Consider the following 6,232-nt stretch of genomic DNA (forward strand, 5'->3'; position numbering starts at 1 on the left):
AAATAAAAAATGATATACAGAGATCCAACAGCAGACTAGAGGATCGCAAGAATCAAGTCAAAGATTTGAATATGAAAGAAGCAAAAAACACCCAACCGGAAAAGCAAAAAGAAAAAAGAATCCAAAAATATGAAGACAGTGTAAGGAGCCTCTGAGACAACTTCAAGCGCACCAACATCCGAATTATGGGGGTGCCAGAAGAAGAGAGAGAGCAAGATATTGAAAACCTATTTGAAGAAATAATGACAGAAAACTTCCCCTACCTTGTGAAAGAAATAGACTTACAAGTCCAGGAAGCACAGAGAACCCCAAACAAAAGGAATCCAAAGAGGACCACACCAAGACACATCATAATTAAAATGCCAAGGGCAAAAGACAAAGAGAGACTCTTAAAAGCAGCAAGAGAAAAACAGTTAGTTACCTACAAGGGCGTACCCATATGACTCTCAGCTGATTTCTCAACAGAAACTATGCAGGCCAGAAGGGAGTGGCAAGAAATATACAAAGTGATGAATAGCAAGAACCTACAACCAAGATTACTTTATCCAGCAAAGCTATCATTTAGAATTGAAGGTCAGATAAAGAGCTTCACAAATAAGAAAAAGCTAAAGGAGTTCATCACTGCCAAACCAGTATTATCTGAAATGCTGAAGGGTATTCTTTAAGAAGAAGAAAAAGGTAAAGATAAAAATTATGAACAACAAAGTGACAACAAATACATATCAACAAGTGAATCTAAAAATCAAGTGAATAAAAAATCTGATGAACAGAATAAACTGGTGAATATAATAGAATCAGGAGCATAGAAAGGAAGTGGACTGACAATTCTAAAGGGGAAAGTGAGTGTGGAGGGTGCGGGAAGAGACTGGACAAAAATCGAACACCGATGGACGAGGACAATAGGGGGGTAAGGGCATGGGGTGGGGTGGAAACCAGGTGGAGGGGAGCTATGGGGAGAAAAAAGAGGAACAACTCTAATAATCTGAACAATAAAAATTATTTAAAAAATTTATACACCAATTTTTAACAGCACAGGGGTCAATGCGTCTAACCCTAGTGTTGTTCAAAAGTCAACTTTAATTGAATTATTACAATAAAATGTGAGACGTGCTATGTTCATAAAAGGTGTAGTAATTTCCAACTGTGAATTCCAGATAAGTTTCCTGTGGGAATTGCTGACCTGGCTTGAGTCAAAGTTGCCTCAGAGAGACCTTAAATAAACAAAATACTGTATATACAACTCCTGAAGTTGGTGCACAGAATAGCATCAAACATATTCAGAACAGCTAGAGGAGGAGGGATCCGAGGTGACAACAATTTCGTGGCCAGGATAATTCTCACTTAGCCATTATATGGTCCAACTCTCCAGAACTTGTTAAGAAGAGGAAGGGCTCTAACAGGGAAGTGTGTACGTACTTCTAAACTGTTCACCTTTACTCTTACTCTTACTTTACTCTCTAAGCTTATTTAGGGTCCATGCACTGATCCTTTGCACTGCACAAAATACAACTCTTGCATGTCAGGAGTTGAAAGAATGGTCCAGAGGTTCAAGGGAAATGACTTAAAGGACCTCTAAACGCAGACACATGGAGGCTTCAGCCCAGCCCTACTACCAACTGGCTATGTGGTTTGGGGAAATTTGTTTTTTTATGCTCCTGTCTTTCCTCATTTGTAAAATGGAATATTAATACCTCATCTATGGAGTTGTTGTGTCACTGTGGTCTATAGTTCCATCATCTATAAAATCTAAGAATTATAATAGATACTCTCTGATGCCCTTTCAAGTTCTAAGAGTCTCTAATATTTGTCCTGGAGTTGGAGGAAGTTCTTCAGTGCAGATTGAACTTCCACCACAAGATAGTGAGAAAAGTGTCAAAATTCCTGGTATACTCAGGTCAAAGGAAGAATTGGTTATAACAAAATAGGCACAACATTCTCCCAGAGGAAGTCATGAAAGAAGGAAACCCTCCCTGTAAGATGGTTTAATTTTTAATTAACATAGGGTAAAAAGCTCTTTATGACACTTCTATTTGTGGGCCCGGAATCAAATGGGTGCCAACAGACTGTATATATATAGTACACAGAAAGCCACTGTTGATGCTAATACATTGATGAGCTATTTAAAAAGTACCCTTATAAGGGATATTAATCTTTCTCCAGTGGGAAACATGATCTACACTAAATTGATGTATAGATCATCAAGAAAGGGGGAAGACTAAATAGCTGGGGGGAAAATAAAAGAAGAGCATCAAATTTTCTAATTTGTGTGCATGTGGTAACTATTGATGGCATTAGATTTCCTGAATGAGTCTATGCTGGATTTTCCTATTGGCAACTTAGTTAAACTGGGAACTTGGTTTCCCAGAATTCCATTCTGTATATGAACCTGAGTTAATTGACCAAAAGAGGAACTTGTGTGAGATTTGAGCAACCGAAGTGGATCAGTGGACATTACTCTCTGAAGGTCTTATGATGGTCAGTGACAGACACAGATGTCCCCGGTGGTTTCCAGCTTGTCTTCACTCTTCCCTCTCACAGGCCTCACTCGTCTGTATCATTGGCTCTGCTGAACAACAGCAGCCCCAAGTTCACCACCAGACACTTGATAGCAAACCCACAAAGGCAATAGTTTCACAGAGGCAACAACTTTCCATTGACTTCATTCACCAGGAGCTGCTCACTCGGGGCTGCACTTCAGCCACTGGGCATGCTTGGTTTCTCAGGTGCTAAGCTCCATATTGTCCATCTGCACCAATGTTTCAAAGAGAAAGTTGTGTGACATATTTCTCTGATACTTCAATCCTTCTTTTGCACCTTCATTGCATCAGCTCCTTCCACAATTGTGTTAGGTCTAATTCCTTTAATCAGTCACTTACCTAAACACTCACTGGAGCTCTGCACCCCTGACTAATCCCTGACAGGTAAAGAAAACTCCACGCAGAAGTCAGAAACTGCCGCCACCTTAAAACCTAAAATATGGGCCTCTGATGCTGGGCGGTGAGCAGAGGTCAGAAGGGCAATGAGGTTAAAAGAGCAGTGAGTAAATTGTTATTTGAGGCCAGATACAGGGCAATCCATATCATGTAGTGGTGAAACAACTGGCAAAGCTGTCACTTGTGGCAATTTGGAAAACAGAAGTTGTACCCAGTAAACGTGTGGGTCTACCTAGAAACATTTCCAAGCAAAATGTTGAAAGTATCTTATGTCTACATACAATAAGTTGCAGGAAGAGAGATATGAGCTAAGAAAAGAAATAACCAATTTTCAAGCAGAATTATTTTTTCAATTACATATGCAAATCAGATTGTATAGCAAACACCTGTGCTGTACACATGCAACTTAGAATGTGCTAAATTACAAAATAAAGTTATTTTACACTCCCTGATCTCTACAGCATGAAAATCTTCTCAAATGAAGAACCAACCTCAGTAAAGATTAAACATGTGGCTATAAAACGCTTTATGAAGACCTCAGGAGAATTTAAATCAGTGACTAATAGATCTTCTCAGTAAGCAAAATGGATTAAAATTCCTAAGGGTTTTGCCCATAAATGGAATTGCAGCATAGGTAAAGAGGTGTATTTCTACCTGTTAGAATGGCTATTATCAATAAGACAGGTAATGACAAGTGTGGAGAAAAGGGACTAGTAGAGCCACTATGGAGAACAGAATGGTGGTTCCTCAAAAATTCAGAAGAGCCCTAACCGGTTTGGCTCAGTGGATAGAGCGTTGGCCTGCAGACTCAAGGGCCCCAGGTTCAATTCCGGTCAAGGGCATGTACCTTGGTTGCGGGCACATACCCAGTAGGGAGTGTGCAGGAGGCAGCTGATTGATGTCTCTCTCTCATCAATGTTTCTAACTATCCCTCTCCCTTCCTCTCTGTAAAAAAATCAATAAAATATATATATATTTTTTTAAAATTCAGAAGAGAGTTACCATATGAATCAGCAATCCCACTTCTGAGCATATATCCAAAGAAAACAAAACCATTATCTTTAAGAGATGTCTGTCTATACTCCCATGTTGCAGTATTCTCCTATCTAATAAAGAGGTAATATGCAAATTGACCATCACTCCAACACACAAGGTGGCCACCCCCATGTGGACACAAGATGGCCGGCAGGGGAGGGCAGTTGTGGGCGATCAGGCCAGCAGGGGAGGGCAGTTGGGAGGGACCAAGCCTGAAAGAGAGGGTAGTTGGGGGGGGGACCAGATCTTCAGGGGAGGATAGTTGGGGGGGACCAGCCCTGCAGAAGAGGGAAGTTGGGGGGAATCAGGCCTGCAGGGGAGGACAGTTGGGAGGACCAGGCCTGCAGGGGAGGGCAATTGGGGGTGACCAGACCTGCAGATGAGGGCAGTTAGGGGCGACCAGGCCAGCAGGGGAGGGCAATTGGGGGTGACCAGGCCTGCAGGGGAGGGCAGTTTGGGGGACCAGGCATGTAGGGGAGGGCATTTAGGGGTGACCAGGCCTGCAGGGGAGGGTAGTTGGGAGTGACCAGGCCAGCAGGGGAGGGCAGTTGGGAGTGACCAGGCCAGCAGGGGAGGGCAGTTGGGGGTGACCAGGCCTGCAGGGGAGGGCAGTTTGGGGGACCAGGCTTGCAGGGGAGGGCAGTTAGGGGTGACCAGGCCTGCAGGGGAGGGCAGTTAGGGGTGACCAGGCCTGCAGGGGAGCAGTTAGGCATTGATCAGGCTGGCAGGGGAGTGGTTAGGGGTTGATCAGGCTGGCAGGCAGAAGCAGTTAGGGGCAATCAGGCAGGCAGGCAGGCGAGCAGTTGGGAGCCAGCAGTCCTTGATTGTGAGAGGGATGTCCCAGATCAGAGAGGGTACAGGCTGGGGTGAGGTACACACAACCCACCCCTTCCCCATGCACAAATTTCATGCACTGGGCCTCTAGTTATTCATAATAGCCAACATATAAAAACAACCTAAGTGTCTGTCAATGGATGAGTAAATCAAGAAAATTATATATATATATATATATATATATATATATATATATACACACTAATAAAAGAGAAACATGGTAATTAGCGTACGACCGCTACCCTTTTCATTGGCTAATCAGTGAGTATATGCAAATTAACTGTCAGCCAAGATGGCGGCCGGCAGCCAGGCAGCTGGAAGCGAACATGAGGCTTGCTTCAGTGACTGCAGACTCCAATGTTCCCACCTCACTTGCCGGCCTCTGAGTTGCAACTCTAAGCAACTATGTACTATGTTGCAAATAAGAAAGTAAACAAAACCCCAGAAACCAGCTGTCAGTCAGCCCCGGACCGCAACATTGTATCGATGTTTTCAGCAGCGGGGCCTCAGAGCTAAAGCTGGCCCAGAATTAAAAAAAAAGAAAAAAGAAAACAAGGAGCAGTTGGGAGCTTTTAGTCATCTGCCAGCCGGAAAACAGCCCTCAGCCCCTCACCCAGACTGGCCAGACACCCCAGTGGGGACCCCCACCCTGATCCAGGACACCCTTCAGGGCAAACCAGCCAGCCCCTACCCATGCACCAGGCCTCTATCCTATATAGTAAAAGGGTAATATGCCTCCCGGCACTGGGATCAGCATGACAGGGGGCTGCGTCCAAACCCCCTAATCGCCCTGTGGCTCTGTGTGTGACAGGGGGAAGGTGCCCCAACCCCCTGATCAGCCCTGCTCTGTGCCTGATGGGGGGAGCTCCCCAATCCCCTGATTGCCCTGCGGCTCTGTGTTTGACAGGGTGCAGATCACCAACCCCCTGATTGGCCCTGCTCTGTGTGTGACAGGGTGCGGCGCCCCAACCACTCCACCCCCCCACGGGCCCTGCTCTGTGTGTGACAGGGTAGAGCCATAACCTCTCCATTGGCTCTGCCACGAGTGTGACAGTGGCGGCGCCCCAACCCCCTGATCAGCCCTGCTCTGTGGGTGATAGAGGGTGGCGTCCCAACCCCCCTCCACGGGCCTTGCTGTGTGTGTGACGGGGGAGAGCCATAACCTCCCCATTGGCCCTGCCCTGAGTGTGACAGGGTGCAGCACCCCAACCCCCTGATCCGCCCTGCTCTGTGTGTGACAGGGGGCGGTGCCCCAACTCCCCTATCGGCCCTACTCTGTGAGTGACAGTGGGGAGCTCCTCAACCACCTGATCGGCCCTGCTCTGTGCGTGACAGGGGGGAGCTCCCCAATCCCCTGATTGACCCTGCTCTGTGTGTGACAGGGTATGGAGCCCCAACAACCCTGATGGCCCTGCTCTGTGAGTGACAGG

This window comes from Myotis lucifugus, unplaced genomic scaffold (genome assembly GCF_000147115.1).
Source record: "Myotis lucifugus unplaced genomic scaffold, Myoluc2.0 scaffold_63, whole genome shotgun sequence".
Lineage (NCBI taxonomy): Eukaryota > Metazoa > Chordata > Mammalia > Chiroptera > Vespertilionidae > Myotis > Myotis lucifugus.